Genomic DNA, 17,906 nt, shown 5'->3' with positions numbered 1-17,906 from the left:
AGGATGAGATGGAAGAAAGACATTTTTTTCAGCTTAGCTTGCAGACCTTGCCTATTCAAGCTGCATGTCATAGCAAATCATAGAGATAAAGGGAAAAAACTAAAGCAAAAGGCAAAATTACAATAGTGGTAATGAGGAGGCAAACTGTGCATGCAGTTGAGAAAACTGATTTCAGGAAAGCTGAAGAACAATTTGCAGGTGAAGCAATTTCTTTGCACTTCACAATCAGTTACAGGCCTGCCTTGTAATCTAAGTCAGTGTCATCCTTGACAGCTAAGACCAAAATTATGAAGAAACACTGAATTCTTGTATTACCTTGCCTGTGCACATCATGCAGGGGTACCCAGCTCACCTTAGTGTGTGTCTGCATGCTTTCTCCAGTTGCACTGAAACTGGACTTGAACACTTTGTTTTCCTTGCAAGACAAATATATCAGTTCAGTATTATGTACTCCACCATATTTCACAAAGGACTTCTCATTGTACAAACCAAACCCACAAAGTTACTTTGATAAATATCCTTGCCCTTCATTTCACATATAATTGCAAGTTAAAGTCACCAGAATTCCAAATCCACTTTGTGGAATTTAGAATCTGAAAAATACTGTTATAGTTCTTTCATGTTAAAGAAATTGCACAGATTGTCTACTAAATAGAGGATCTATTTTTCTCAAAGCTGTTTATGAAATCTCTGACACCCTCTTTTCTGCTTTCTGCTTCTGTCTGGTGTCTCTTCTGTGACAGCAAGAATACACACAATACAAAGAAATAAATCCAGGAGTGGTTTACAGCTGTTGAAGATTAGTCTAATTTTACTTAAAATAGCAACTTTATTCTGCAAACGAGAATCAGACTGTAGTGCTTCTACTGCACTTCTTCTACTGCACTCTGATCTGATCTTTTCAACTCCTGTGTGTACCTTCTCTCCCTATTTTGCCGGGTCCATACACATTTGAAATCCATATTGCTTTTTTTAGTAGCCATTTAGTATGTATTCATTTTGATATCAGATGAATAGTCTGTTTCCCTATTAACTTTTTAATTTTCCTTTTTTCCTTGTCTTTTGTTTTGTGTCTTTTTTCACACATCCCCTATATAAGCAAGATGGGGTAGCTTTATTTTCAGTAGTTATATTAGCACCAAATTGCTTAAAATACCTATTTGCAGACTATTATTCTTAAAATCCAGTATACAATACAATTTTTAGGAAGAGCAACAATACAGGGACCAAAGAAAGGCAGTGATGCAAAACAGAACAAATATGTAAGGGAATTAAAATTAAGACAGGATTTTTAGCAGATGACATGTCTGCAGTCCAAGACAGTGTTTAACTTCTAAATTCCTGGATACAGAGTGTGTTCCCCAGTCTGAAGGCTCCTGGATTATCACTTCACCAAGTGAATGTGATGCAGCAGAAGTGAAGTGATCCATGTCTCACTCACCTTGCAATCAGCCACTCTCTCTCTGTGAAGGTGAGCCTCAGCAACGCTAGTATCAGTGACCCAAAGGCCGTGCACTTTGGGGGGACCAGAAGGTCCATGCCATGCTGTGCACCTTGTAATCCTGGGAAATCTGCATAAATATTCAATCAAAAGATGCAGGTGAAATTATCTTAATTAGTGGTGCCCTAAAATATGAACCATTATTAGGTCATATTTGCTCTAACACTTAATTGAAGGCAAGAAATATATATAAGAAATATATATTATATTCTGAAAGAAAAAGGATTTTGACCAAAAATAACTTTTTATCAGACTGTAACAAGAAACCATTTGTAGTCAACAGTGAGTCAGGCAGAGGGATTGAGGCAGAAGCATCCATGGCAGTACCTTCCTGTCACAGACATCTTTTATGAAAAATCCTTTCCTTAGGATTCTTTCCTCCTGAGAAGCTGAGAGGCCTCAGGAGCAAAATGTAAACAATGGTTATCTGCTGCTGTGGAATGCAACAGGTGCATCTGTGATTGGTCTCGTGTGGTTGTTTCTAATTAATGGCCAATCACAGTGAGCTGGCTCGGACTCGCTGTCAGAGACACAAGCCTTTGTTATTCATTCTTTCTTTTGCTATTCTTAGCTATCCTTCCAATGAAATCCTTTCTTCTATTCTTTTAGGATAGTTTTAATATAATATGTATCATAAAATAATAAATCAAGCCTTCTGAAACATGGAGTCAGATCCTCATCTCTTCCCTCATCCTTGGACCCCTGTGAGCACTGTCACATCTTCCAGTTCAGTTGTAAGCTGCTGCTGTGCTGTCACTATTTGCTTCTGGTCTTCCTCCAGCTGGTCTGGTCCCTGGACACCTTTCCACCTGAGTCCCTGGGGACAGGCACATTTCCCAACAAAAAACTCAGGCCTCACAGTTCTGTTCCGAGGACATAAGGAAAAGGCACACAGAAATACATTCGTGCCTAACAAGACACAGAAATGAGGATAGTCAGCTCCTGCTGTCAACCTTCCAGCACCCCAAATGCCTTTTAAATCTAGCATGAATAAACATTGCTCCATTCCAGTTTGCACCAGAAAGCTGAGCTATTACTCTCTAGCTCCCTTTGCGACAATGGGTAAAAGGTTCTATATCAATTTCTCTGGGAGTGTGTTCAAGGCTTTCAGAAGCCTGCAGAAAGTTCTTCAGCAGTTTGGACCTAAATTTAACTTATCATTTAAATAAAAATCCTGTAAATATTGTTCCCTTCTTTTTTTTTTCTTTTTCCTCATATGAAGCCAGATAACTTCAAGACTGTATGAGTAGAAGCTAATGAACTGAGTTCATTTCTTTTTTTTCCATTTTTCTTTAAGTGGAACACAAATTTCAGCTAAGTGACAAATCAACTTGAATGAATTATTGTTTTGCAGTCGGGCCTGTTTTGCCTGGTATGCTTGACTTTCAGTTGCTTCCAATAGCTTTAAAAAACTGTCAATATTAAGCAGCATTGTTGCACAAACAGAAACCCTTCCCTTGCTTCATGCACCAGACATTTACATGTGGTCAAATTAATGCACAAGCAAATGGACTGATACAAGCACTGGAGTAGATTTAGCTGATTTTGCAGCTCTCTTTGTTTTGGATATCAGATTAGGAATTCAATCCAAGCACTGACACACGACAGAGAAGTTTGGCTCACATTCCCAAATCCACTCCTTTTTATCATGTGCACATTGTCCAGGAGCAATTGTGGGTACCTATCCAGTGAACTACCTCACTGTACAGAACAATTACCTGGGTTTGTTTCAGACTGGGAGTAATGCAGACCCTTCAGCTCAAGTATCCTGAGATAATCAGCCACATTATGAAAAAAGACTCATTAGCCAAAGTGCAAACACCTCACAGAGCTGCCATTACTCCTCTGAGACATAAACTATTTCTAAATCTATGGTGGAACAGAAGGGGTGATAGCCCACAGACCTGTTCAATTACCAAAATATAACACAGCTGGCATGCAGCCTCCATATTTTCCTCCTTTATTAGCATTATGATTGTAGAGCCGAGGTTAAAGATTTTCTATACTCAAAGATGTCTAAAATCTGATTGGATAAAGCCAGGAGAAACCTGCTGTATCTTTGATGGTAGCCTAGGCTTGAGCTAGAGGTTGGTACCTTCTGAGATCCCTCTCAACCTAAGGTTTTTTATGGTACTATGATTCCTGTCACTTAACCCCACTCCTTTACCACAGCGATTTCCTAATCCTTCACACAAGGAAAATGCAACTGGGGCTCAAAATCATATCAGATGATATGTCATCTAGCTTAAAAAGCCCCCCGAGGATGCAGACCATCCCTAAAACCCAGCTAGGCTAGCATATATTTACAATGATCCAAGAGATACAGGAGGGGCGAAGAGGCAGGACATTGGAAAATCAATTGTGTAGAAAATCTTAAAGCTGATATTTTTGCCAGAGACAAGATATTATCAAACCTCAGCTGATACTCTCCTAGGAGCTATCTTTATGGCTTTAACTCAATCTAAAGTTGAATTGTCAGCAAAGTAGGGCACATGGAAAAGTCACAGCTCTTTTTTTTTTTTAAACTCAAAAAATGCTTTTCAAAAAGTAGTACCAATGGTGCACAAAGCTTTTTCAATCTTTAAACCAAAGATTTTAATATGGAGTAAAGAGGGCTGCCAAATACAAACTGAGATTTCCAGTTATAGGGGAAGAAACCATTCCTCTCTTATGCAGTGAGGTCCCACTCATGACTGAGGCTATCAAGTGTCACAGCAACAAGAACAGGTAACACCAAAACTGTGGTAAAAACAATAATAATTTTTATGATCTCTGTGTTCTTTTGCAAATATACCCAGAACAAAATTACCCAAAGTCAGACTGGCTCCCTTAAAAACTGCTCTTCTCTCTGTCTTGGTGGCATTTTGTGCTCCTATTCCGTGATCCCGCACAGGAATGGGATGCTGTGCTCCACCAAAGCCCCTGCAGAATGAAGGTGAATAAGCACAGCATGGCTCCACTCCTGCTCTCAGGTGAGGAAAAATGGCATGTTTCCAGGCATTCATCACTTCTCTAAACAAGGGTAGGAGGCATGAAAGGGATCATATCCTCAAAGAATCAGTACCAGATGGTTCCTAGCGAAAAAAATGGAAACTGGGCATTTTCCTCCAATTTGTTTTAAATTAAAGGCAAACACATAGAGGCCTCTGGTAATACCCTGCACATAACCAGCACACTTTTCAAACAAAGATAGAGTTAAACACAATTGCATGCACACAGCCTCTCTCATGAGGCAGAGTGGAGTGTGGGAAACTGGAGACCAGGGCCAAGAGACATGATTTTTCATAATGGACCCAGTAATAGAAACACATTTTGGTACCAAAATGGTAATTCAGATCAGAATCACCATTTTTCATTTTCAAATAAGCATCTATTCATTTAAATCTTTTTTTTTTTCTCCAGCAGAGATATAAAAGCTTTTCTTTAAAATTAAGGATAAAAAGTTTTCTTTGGGGCTGAGTGGTCTGAAATAAATTTTTAGAAATACTTATATAGCCTTGAGTGGGTTTATAAAGGAATAGCAATTACAGAAAATGCCATCTCCATGCTTTACTGCCACACAAAATCCTGCCTTCTCAGAGAGATGGACTTTTGATTTCTCTTTTTCTGTCCTCTGCTCTAGCATAGGGCACAGAGGGGCTGGACTGATGCATGCAGGATGATGGTAGGGCATGCACCTCCAGTGGCATCCTCTCAGCTCAAGGACACCAACCTGCCCTTTATAGATGTTGGTGGTACTGTGGGTGCTTGCCAGAGGAGTGACTCTGTCTCTTAGTACGTGAAACTGCCACTACCATTTCCAGACTTGACGCTAATTTAACTTTCAGCATCCTGAATGGCCTTTTAATAACTGCAGCCTTGCTCACAGACCTTTGGAGGCTCAGCAGAGGGCACAACTGGATCTACAGCCATTAACAAGGTTAGAGGGAGGGAGTTGGAGGTAACTTCAGCCATTTCCACTGATCACGTGGGAAGAGGAAGAATCTTGGACAGCAGCACACAGCAGATCTGAAGGAAGTCAGATGGAAGACAACAGCAATGATATCTACAGGCAATCCTTTACACATCAAAACATGAAGACCGTAAAGCCCGTTGCTGCCACAGGAGCTCATTCCAAGTGCCCACATTCCCCTTTCATCCCTGAGTGTGCACCTCCTAGCACTGTCAGCTGCACCATCACTCAAGCCATAGACACAAAAGCAGAGGGAACTCAGGGTGTGCCATAACTGAGAAAGCTGGAGATGCCCAAGAGCTGGTGGGTAGTGAGGAAGCTCAGAGCCAAGAAAGTTGAAAAGATGAAGACTTTTTGCACTGGCAAACTTTTAAAGGAATTGGAGGTAGGCCTGAAGAATAAAATACCAAAGGACGCAAAATTAGGACATTTGGGCAGAAAAGCTGACACGGCAAGAGAGGAGGAGAGAAAGCAGCATCATAAGCACCTCTTCCATTGTTGGGATAAGGAGAGAGGGCTAGAAAGAGATGAGGGGCTTAAAACTGAGAGCAGAGGGTGTTTTTCTCTGGACAACACCAAAGGTCTTTCTAGGACCAAACTGGGAGGGTCAATGAGCTCTGGTTCCTTGTGTGATAGTGGTCAGGGATGCTGGAGGTGGTGCTGTTACCAAATTTCTTTAGCCTCTGCCAGGTGTGTAATTCCTGATGCCCTCCTAAGATACAAATGCACTAAATTTGTCCTGTTTGCGTACCCACATGTGCTGAGTAAAAATATCTGTCCACACTTTGGGAACAGATATGATTGTGTTCAGTTTTAATAATGAGAAATCAAAACTTCAAAACAACAAACAGATATTCAGTAATGCAGTCACCTCTGAAAAACAGGAAATATTTTCTTGGATTTTGGTGCTGAAAATATATTAGAATTGGATTTTCCTATTGAAAAGATACATTTCAGTTTTGATGTTTGGGGTCTTTTTTTTTCAACCAGGATTTAGTATTGACAAAGCCTACATGAGGGCTGATATTTTCTCAGAATTGGCCTAAGAATTGGCATTCTAGCTGAAAACTGACTGAGAATTTGGTAATTAACATTTTAATTATTTTGGTAACAAATACATTTAGTAACTGATAAACTAATTGCTGAACTATATATAATACCATAATAAATGAATATTTAAATGCATTACATTTTAAAATTATTGCTTCTTAACTAAAATGTTATTTCCATATGGATCCTTTAAGTTTTGAATATTCAGTGTTTCAGATAGCAAACTTTGCACTGAAAATAGTTAATCTGATTAATTTTAACAGGCTTCCCACATCAGAAAGGGCACACAGCAGTTGAGGTAAAGGGACTCTCTTTTTTTTTGCATCTCTCACTGTAGGAGTATAGACATTAAGAAGAAAATGGAGCTGAAGCTGTTTTACACCTGTCCACACTTACACCTTCAAGTATTCCAGCTCTGTACCTGATATTCCTTATCTCAGAAGTCAACATGGAAAGATTAGCTATTTTTATTGTTTTTTCAACACCCATTGAAATGAAATAAAATTAAATACACTACAGTTTTTACACAATCTCTTCTGCAGTATCTTTAACTGTGTTTCCAGGCAAAGGTATTTTAAACCTTATTGGATTTCAGATTTAGCAGTTTAGAGACGGTACAAATGTATTTATTGTGAACATTGAACAAATATTTCTACCATATTTTCCTCAGAACATTATCTTTTGAGGTTTGTAAGCTTTCTTTTGGAGAATATCACATGCAGAAAGCTCTCACTTAAGTCTACCTGTTTTACCATTTATTCTGCAACAACATCAAACTTTTCATTACCAGAATAAATGAGATATTTTTCTCTTAAATTTTAACTCAGAGACCATGTAGATAGGAAGAAAAAACTTTCTTTGTCCTGCAGATTCAAGGAGATTTGAAGGAACTATTATCACCACTGAGCTATTTTCAGTTCAGCATGAAAACAATGAATATTGAGATCTTGAACATAGTCTTTGTTGTTTAACAAAAAACTAAAGCAAAACAAAAAAAGCCTTTGATAAGAAAAGTTAAAGAAATAATAGGAGTAGCTGCTTTCCTTTTATCAAAGGAACATTTTTCATCACTTCAAATGACAGCAATTTTTTTTTTCTGAGTGTAAATGAGAGGCATTCATTTAAATGCTCACATGTTTTACCCAAATCCTAAGCCTCTTCCACAGAGACTTCCCTGGTGATTCAAAAGCCAGGTTTTATTTTGTAATGAACTGCGCCAAAGATTTTGGGCTAATCATGTCAACCCCTGCAGGAAAAACTCAAATTAACCGGAATCCTAACTTCAAAGGTAAGGTGTACATACTTTCTCTAATCTCTGCACAAAAATGGGAGCATAAAAGTCCTTATTCAATGAGGACCTGATTCCTTTCAAAAAAGACTGAAGCAGATAGGTCCAAATCATCTCCTTATGTAAGATTCTTCTAATTCTAACACAAGACATAAGTTTTGGGGAGCTGTGTGATACACACCTAGTGAAGTAGCTGGTGGAATAAATCTCAGTCTTTATAAGTCAGCAAGATTGAGGTATAAACAAAAGGCAAAGGTAATATCCATTCTTTGAGGATGGATAACAGCTGTGGCTATCCAAAAAATCTGATTCGACAAAATTGTCTCCAGAAAGAGTCCCTACAAAAGACTCAGATTTTGTAGGACTTGATCAGAGGTTCTGAGGGAAAATAGATAAGCTTTTGTTACATTTTAATATAAATTACTATTGTTTCTTTAATATCATGGTCTCAGAGCTGTAGAGCAATGAAAAAATAATTTTCAAAAATTAATAATATTTCACAAATCTACAGGGGCCCCATGAGACACTGGAAATGCACCAACCGCAGTAGACAAATTTACTGCTACAACTGCCCTTCTTCCTTTTCCAAGTATAGATAATACAACAAATACTGCAGGAAAGATTCAGTTCTGTTTAATGTCTTGACCTAAAGGAATTTTCCGCCACAATCTTGCCCCTCACAATCTCCATCTACAAGGCAAAGGCCAACATACTGTTAGTGGATCTTTATGGATCACTGACTTGAGAGAAATATGTGAGAGGGAGTGATGAAAGGACTACTCCGAAATATTAATTGTATGGCAAGCACTTTGTATTGGGTTTGCATGGCAAGGTTTTGGTGGCAGAGGGGGCTACAGCAGTGGCTTTTCTGAGAAGCTGCTAGAAACTTCCCCCATGCCCAAAGGATCCGATGCCAGCTGGCTCCAAGATGGACCTGTCCCTGACTAAGTCTTAGCCCATCAGCAATGGTGGCAGTTCCTTTGGGATAACAGATTTAAGAAGGGAAAAAAATGTTTTGTGCAGAAGCAAATTGTGGCCAGACAAGAGAGGAGAGAATGCATGAGAGGAACAGCTCTGCAGACACCAAGGTCAGTGCAGAAGGGGGGACAGGTTGTGTGTCTGGCACCACAGCAAAGATTCCCCTGCAGCTCATGGTGCAGGCCAAGGTGACGCCGGATGATCCCTTGCAGCCCATGGAGGTGCACAGATGCACCTGCAGCTCATGGAGGACTCCACACGGGAGCAGATGGATCCCCAAGGGAGGCTGTGACCCCATGGGAAGCCCATGCTGGAGCAGACTCCTGGCAGGAGACCTGTGAAGAGAGGAGCCCATTCCAGAGCAGGTTTGCTGGCTCTGTGCTGGGGCAGTCTGCTCCTGAAGACCTGCACCTCTGGGAAGGACTCACTTTGGAGAAGTTTCTGGAGAACTGTCTTTCATGTTAGCAACCCCATACTGGACAAGGGAAGAGTGTGAGGGGTTTTCCCCATGAGGAGGAAGGAGCAGCAGAAACAACTGTGATGAAGTGATTGCAACCCCCACTCCTTGTCACACTGCGCTGCTCAGGGAAAGAAGGTGGGGAATCAGGAAGAGAGATAAACCCAGAAAAGGGGGGGGGGGGGGGGGGGAAAGGTGTTTTTAAGATTTTGGTTGACTTCTCATTTTCCTACTCAAATTTGATTGTTAATAAATTCAATTATTTTCCCCAAGATGAGGGAAAATGTTTTGCTCATGATGGTATTCGGTGAGTGATCACTCCCTGCTCTTATCTGGACCCAAGAGCCTTTTGTGATATTTTCTCTCCCTTGTCCACCTGAAAAGAGCAGTGATAAAGCAGCATTAGTGGGCACCAGGCGCTGAGCCAATAGCCAACCACCACACAACTACATGAGCCCACCACCACTGAAATCCTAACTAGTCACCGTAAAGATAGTGTCTGGGGATTTATGAGTCCACTATAAATTCTGAATGGAAAAATGTCACAGACATCTTTTGTGAAAATCCTTTTCTTAGGATTTTTCCTGCTGAGAAGCTGAGAAGCTACAGCAACAAAATGTAAACAATGGTTATCTACTGCTGTGAAATGCAACAGGTGTGCCTGTGATTGGGCCATCTTGAATGTTTACAATTAATGGCCAACCACAGACCAGATCGCTTGGACTCTCTGTCTGAGCCACAGACCTTTGTTATTCATTCCTTTCTATTCTTAGCTAGCCTTCTGAGAGGAAACCTTTTCCTTCTATTCTTTTTAGTATAGTATAATGTAATATATATATATCATAAAATAATAAATCAAGCCTTCTGAACATGCGGTCAACATTCTCATCTCTTCCCTCATCCAAGAACCCCTGTGAACACTGTCACAGAAAAAAATGGTGATTCTGTCCTCCTTCTATATTTATATATAATTCCATTTAGATTTATGTAATTTATGGAAGCTGGCAGTCATAACACTTTACTAGTAGCCCCAGAGATCTCCTGCACATTTCAGGAACATGCAGCAATACTCTACATATTCTACAGGTTCCTGTTCTGGCAGAAATTTTCCATGAGGAACAGAATTAAAAGCCAGTAACACACAACTCTCTTCTTTGCTTAATGCATTATAAAGGGCTACATCTTCCACCTTCCTAAGCGTAAATCCAAAACAATTAAAATGGGTAGACTTCTGTGTCTACTGTCTATTCAATACAGCCCATGGAATTTTTATATTGACTTTTGCTCCTGAAAATCTTTGTTACAATCATCTATTAAGTGTCAGACCATTCTTCCCCTAAATACTCCATTAAGCAATATCAACTTGTGAAAACCTATGCAGCTTGTATTTTTAAAGTCCAAAGACCATCTGAAAAGATGAATGGAATACAACTGTAACTCATGATACATATTGGCACCATACCTATCAGAATGGGTGTACAAGAAAAAAATAACTCTAACAGAAAGCAAGAGGTCCTTATGTAGCAAAATCCAATAGCAAAGAGCAATCAGCCTTCTACTAAATGCAAACCCAGAGACAGACGTGGCTACCCTCACCTAGTTAGACTTAGGAGACATATCCAGAATATGAAATACTCAGAGCCAGAACAATCCCACTGGAGAACAGCCTGGAGGAAAGTTGCTGCATCTTGTTGTTACAGATTCCATTTGATCTATTTTTTCAGTGACTTTGAATTTTCTGCCTGCTTCTGGCTAACTACACATTCATTGAAACAGAGTAAAAAATGTATTATATTATTTGGTAATTCATAGTATGAATAGTAATTTGCATAATAGGCCCCTAAAATCCTAAATGGCCTTGTAATGGAAATTATATAGATAAAAATATATCTCTAAAACCTATGTAGGGCTATGCTTATTTTTGTATAATACTAGGTTTAGCATAAGTACACACTGCAGCCACAGAGGTGATGGCTGCATAGTAGAATTTTGGGCTCCTGTGGTATTTCAGGCATCTCTGGCTATCTTACCTCAGACCCTGGATTGTGGAAATCCTGAACTACTGAACTTCTAGACTTTTCCCTCAAGGAAGCTTTACTCCAATCAAAGTCAGGTAGATATCAACAGAAAACAGCATTTCAGGTAACTGAAATGTTCCATTTAAATATCTTTTTTCAGAATTTCTTTTTTTTTTTCCCCCTCAAAAATATTTCAGATTACACATGTTGCCATGCTGAGTGATGGGAGTTGCACCAGATAACATTCATTCTGCACTGCCACTTAGCTTGCCTACCTCTGCCAGAGGCATGGCACTTTCCTGCTCAGTGAAATGAGAGGGTACATCTTGGCACTCCCTCGGTCACTGGGCCAACAGCAGATGAAATACAGCTCTGGACTACTGAAGACAAGAAGAGCAAGAAAACAAAGAAAATCACATGATTCAGTGGCATTAGAGGCTCCAGATATTTCCACTGGATATTCTAGTTTTGACCCTCAAATTCCTTTGGTTTTTCTCTATGCCATTAAAAAAAAATGTGCTTATTCAAAGGTCCATCTTGTACTCCAAAGCTGCTTTAAAGTGAATGGTTTTGCCAACACCTTGTAATGACTGACACAACTAAAGGCCGCGCATTGGGCAAGCTTCTAGAAGTGAAGCAGTCAACTGCCTTTCATATCCAGTGTGCCACAAAGTTATTTTAAAAACTCAGTAATCCTAAATTCTAGGACAACCCTGGGAATCCAACCTATCATAATTTCATTGCTTAAAACCTCACAAGTAGATAAATCTTGCAGACCACAACAGACATTGTTACTGTTGTGAAATTACTGCTTGGGTCTTCTTTGTTGTTGAGTCTTCTTTGCTTTCCTACCTTGAACTACGTCAGAATATTTAATGTATCCTTATTTATGCCAGTCATGATGCACTGACTTTTTTTTTGGACAATTTAGGGGATGAGCACTCGGCATTATACACCATGAACACTGTAATCTTTATCTTAATTCCACAAGAGATTATGCTGTGTGGATATATATTTATATATACACATATACACACAAAATACCTGCCAGAACAAAAATATTCTGATACCATCATTGTGAGTAAGTCAAGTTAATGCTGGATCTGACAGGCTGATAAGTAAATATGACCTCTGGTTTTCCAGTTTATGGTATGAAACACATTAAAAAGCTTTAGTTTAATCAGGTCAGCTTAAGCAGATGGCTAATTAGGTTCTTATTGTGTTATGATATTAATTCACTTAGTTTGCATGTTTAATTTATGGTTTTTACTCATTTTAATTTTGCTAACAAAATACACAAAATAGAAAACCTGCATATTCAAACTTTTCTACCTTCATAACATGGGTTTAGGGTAACAGGGTCGCATGGAAGGTGGATGTTCAAATTTGTATATCGTTTAATGTAGTCTCTCTAATACAATCCCTGTTCCCCATAACACACTTTCAGCTCCAGATATAGCCAGAGAGCCATTCCTCACAACTTTTGAGAGGTGACTTTAACTAACTACATCTCCACAGAAGCCTGCCTTTCTCATGGTTTGGTCTCCCCTCAAAGCAGAACTGAGCCAGCTGTCTCAGGTGCTCCTCTCCAATTCATCTTTGTTTGAGCTCATCATGAGCAATTTCCTGCCAATTCCACATCATATCTTCATCCCAGAGCTACCTACCCTCAGGATCTGCACTTTCAGGCTTTCAAGCCTTATTCAGATAACCACAGTAACCAGCAAGAGCTCCTCAGTGGCCCCTTTATTTTTGGCATTTCTAGCATTTTGCCACCTCACCTACATGGCTATTGAGAGATGACTCACCTGAAACTATTGCCTTGCTATTCTGCTTGTCTGTTGTGTTTTTTTCTCCCCAGTAGCCCATATTTGATTCAGTATGCGTTTAAACAAGATAGCAGAGATATACAGTGAATGTGTCATGGTTTATGAATAAAATTATTACATAGAGCAAGCCTGCACCCGTGAGAGCTTCTAAAAAGCTACCACCAGAGCTGGAGACTTAATGAATAAAAAGCTGCTATCCTGCAACCCTCCTTCGGTTTGATTAGTTCCTTTCCATACTAGAGATGACACAGGAGTTGCTGCAAGTCTGACACCACCACTCTATTCCTTCACTCCTTTTGTCCCATGGTGATAAGAGCAAAGTAGAGGGGATGAATCCAAGAGTTTGCCACTGCTGCAATTCCTCCCCACAGGAGACCTCCATTTCACATCAGAAAATATAAAGGTACAAGATGAGGGCAAGATACTGTGAGTGTTGTTTTTTAAAACTCAGATAATTAGGCACGTCTTTTCATCCTAAAAAGGAAATAGCCAGGTTAAAAATTGTGTAAATAAAGCTGAGATTCAGATAACAGTCATGAACCATATAAAGACAGCCTGCTATGTAGTTTAATTGTTGGCAAGTTTCAGCTTCCTGCTAACAGGACTGTACCCACTGAGGGTCTCTGAATCAGTACAGAAAAGGAGGCAGAACACTTACAAAAAGCAGGCAGAAAGTGTTCCTTCATATCCTTCACTGGTTTCAATGTCAGCTCTCGGGGAGGGGACCCCTCCAGTCATTCAATCCTTCATCAAACACTGAGTATTTGTATGAAATAATTTAATGATTAGACTTCTGGTTAAATTTTTCAAAGAGTGATTAAATTAATTACTTCTGGAAGTTAATTTCCCTACATAATTAATGTCCCATTGAAATCCATAATGCAGCTGTTTAAGAAGTGTTGGACTATATCCACCAAAATCTTCCAAACTCATGTTCAGTTTCTTACTTTCTAATCTAATAGATATTTAATTAGGCCTCAGTGAATATGTGTAATAGAAATAGGGAAAATTAATGCAAAGTTACTCTTTTTTCTTTTTCAGTGTTGTAAATTATGAATGGGTGCTCATCACAAATTCATCCGCTCGGTCAGCTAGCAAGCAATTACAAACAATTCTCACCATGTAGCATGATAGCATAGAACTGCATCAAATAAATTATTTAAAAATCTGAAAGTGGGAGTGAAGAAAGATATCTTCTGATATCAGCACCTCAGAAACAGAATTATTAGGATTCCTCACTGGATGCTTCCCATACTTTTGCTGAAATCCGAGGGAATTGCTTTTTATTAAAATTTGCTTTTGATAAGAAAAATGTCCATAAATGGTATTTTGGTAAATATGTCATATATATGAAGCAAGCAAGAAGGCTGGCAAAGTAAATTGAATACGTGTCCTCTGACAGGATTCTTCATTGCTGGGATTTGAGAATTTAAATCAGAAATTCATGTCCTGATGGCTTTAATAGGTTTACATGTTATAATGACCTTATAATGGAAAATGCATGGCTGCTTTCCCCTCTTGCTGAGGGGGGAAATGACACAAATGTCATTACAGCCTCAGGCATTCCCAGAGTGCAGCAGAGCCCATCTCACATTCATTACAGAGATAACCTGAAGAAGACTCGGTGCTATCACAATGCAAAATCAGGTCAGCCAAGACTTGATGTAGCTGAAATCCTCCACCACCCCCTACTTGTGTTAAAGGGTTTTTTTATGGCCCAATCATTGAAGCTCTAAATTCCTCTCTGTGGATTGCTTTTGTGTAGTCTGCTACCACTGAGAAAAGTTTAGCTTTGCCATCTCTGGATTTGAGAGAGATGCAGGCTATCACAGAGCTTCTTAGCTTCCTTTTCTCCACAATCAGCTCTCTTTGGTCTCCTCAGAGGTCATGAGCTTGAGGTCCCTGACATTCTGGTCCCTCTCTGGATAACCTATTTAGAACCTGTCACATATCTCAACACCTCTTTTTAATTGGAAATCCAGATTTGGACCACCTTCATGTACAGCCTCAACAGTACTCGAGAAACGCAAACAGTAAATTCTCTGGGTCTCCTGGCCATGCTTCTCCTTACACAGACCAGCATGTTTTGTTTCATTTGCATTGAGAAAGCACTGCTGACTTACAAAAGAGTTAGACCCTTCTGAATCAGCAGTGACTGTGAAAGATTGTGGCGAAAATCTTGTTTGGTGGAAATCATAAAATTTAATTATTTTGGACTTCTGAGTACTGGGTTGGAGAGCTCTGGTTCTCAGTAATTTATACCCCTGTTTCATCAAATATTTATCAGTATGATTTTATACTACTGCCCAGAGTTATTTCTTTTTTGTCTCAGGATTAACTTTATTCAATCTTGAAAATATTGCTGACTATCAGCAGAAATTTAGGAAGAGTTTGCTATCTACTGATACTGTAGGTTTGTGCTTTTTTGTTGTTTTTTTTTTTTTTTTTGCTGCTCTGATTCTTTAAATTCAAGATGACAACTTCTGCTCCATTACATCAGGCAGAGCCATTACCTTATGTGACAGAGAAGACATAAGCATTACTTCCACACAGTTTTTAAACTGGATCTTTGTTCATTTCTTTCCCCATCTCTCTCCTTTACAATTTTCTAAACTGAGCATCACTTTGTCCAAAAACACCTTATCACAGTGTAGGCAGAGAAATAAGACAGCTGTTTCTGAGCTCACACCTGAAGCTGTTTCTATAGAACAGAGTCATTAGACAAACTTGGATGGGTGCATTTGAAGAAAAAACATTTAAATGTTGCCAGTTACACACCATTTTCCTTCACCTCTAAAACATATTTTGCTCCCTTTTTTACAGAAAATTTATTGCACTTTTTATTGTTTAAAGGAGTATCTTCTCACATTCCTTCCCATAATCTGTTATAACAAAAATATTTCTGCATTTTTCTGCCCAGCATTGACTGACTGCTAAGTTCACAGCCTGATCAATGGCACTTCCTACTCTTTAAAGGAATATAAGTAGAGCACAGGCTCATTACAGATATTAAAACATCCAGCTGTTTTAGTGTGACTGAACAGACCTCTTTTTTATTTCCATTAGAAAAAGCAAAGTTTTGTGGTCCCCATAACTGAAATTTGGGTGGAGGAACATTCATCACGCTTTCAATATAAACTCTCCACCATGACCTTTGATACCTCTCAAGAACCTCTGCTCCAGAGGCTGAATATCTGCACAGCTACAGGCCAGAGATTAATACAGCTCCTCCCAGTACAGGAATATCCATGTGCTCATATATGGGCAAGCAAAGACCTTTTGTGTGGGGCACAGCACGTATGAGCATCTGCATGTCACTGATACTTCTGTTGCTTGCATGGTAGAAAATTATACACCTAGAGCAGAGCTCATTTTCTACTTCCATAAGCAGTACAACAGATCACCTTATTATTCTGCCACAAATTGAGTGTAGTTTTCACTGTGATGCCTCAGAATGCAGACAGCCTCTTTCACTCACAAATGAAACAGCACACAATGCCTGCCAGAGCCAATACTCCCACGTACCAGCGTAATGCCTCAGTAAGGTGAAGAAAGAAGCTTGCCAGCCTTTCGTGGTTGTCATTAAGCTAAATGAAAAGTACAGAGATACTTGCTTAGCAGGCTGTTGATCTTTGAATACCAAATGTTTCCCCTTTCTAAAAATCTCCTTTTGTCTCTCAGAAGCACAGGTGGACATTTGGCAGCTTCTCCTTTGGATGTGCTGCATTTCAAGTTTCTGCTCACTCTGCCTCCATTGTCCCACGACACAGAAAAGCAGAAGCTTGGAAAACAACTTCCTCAGCCACGCTGAGCCACCGCTGTGTTGCATCCCTACTGGGAAGTCCAATAGAGCATATGAGCAGGCTAAAGCGAGGCTACCTGGCTGTTATGAAGCTTTTAGTGCTGGGGTACTACATGTGCTGGAGACAGAGCTACAGCAGCATGCTGGAAACAACCAGCTGGCTGGAGCCCACACAGCATGCACATCTAGCTCTAGATGCTCGATTGTCAGGATCCCAGCATACTTCAAATTATGTCAAATGTTGAACTGGCATTCATCTGGCTTCCAAAGTAGGAAGGTGAAAATGGCTTCTCTGCTCCACATATTCACATACAGCATAGCAGCAAACATGATCCTGGTTTTGGGTTGCTTTCTAATGCCATCCTTCCTGATCCAGCAACCTCTGGCTCCTACATCCAGCTTGAAGTACCCTGTTAGTCATAACTGCCCTCTGCTTTCAGTACTAGAAAGAGATGACTGCACATCATCTGAAAATCCCTCTTTGTGCGAAGATTTCAAGGCTATCCTGTGCAGTAGGAAGAGATGGGTATGAGCCAGACAGCACAGCAACAATTGGCAGCTGCAAGAAATCAGTCCCTAGTCCTCTGAGAAGAGGGAGAAGAAAGGGGAGGCCATATTTTAGTGCTGTGCATTATGTCTAAGGGGAAGGTGGAGGGCAGACAAAATAACCCTAAATAACCCTGTCCATTGCCTCAGAAGAGTGCCTTGACAGGAGCTGTGGAGGCCAGCCCCAGGAGTGATGGCACTGTGCATCTTTCCCATAGAAAACTTTTTAGTACCATCTCCCCAGCAGCAGTGCCGTGATCCTTTCCCAGTTCCTGCCCGCCCAGCTCACTGCCCCCATCCCACCCCAATGCCTCAGTTCTGTACTTGCTGGCTGCATCTTAATAATCAAATAGCACAATTGCAAGTCCTTGGCATGCACTGGCTGCTTCTCTAAGCCAAAATTTGTAATTGTATTTGCAAGTTTGTTTTAATTGCAAACAATCCACATGCAATTTCTGATGAGAAGAAGGAAACAATAACTGTTC

This window comes from Ammospiza nelsoni, chromosome 3, assembly GCF_027579445.1.
Source record: "Ammospiza nelsoni isolate bAmmNel1 chromosome 3, bAmmNel1.pri, whole genome shotgun sequence".
Classification (NCBI taxonomy): Eukaryota; Metazoa; Chordata; class Aves; order Passeriformes; family Passerellidae; genus Ammospiza; species Ammospiza nelsoni.
The sequence above is the reverse complement of the archived record's forward strand: the minus strand, read 5'-3'. Positions refer to the sequence as shown.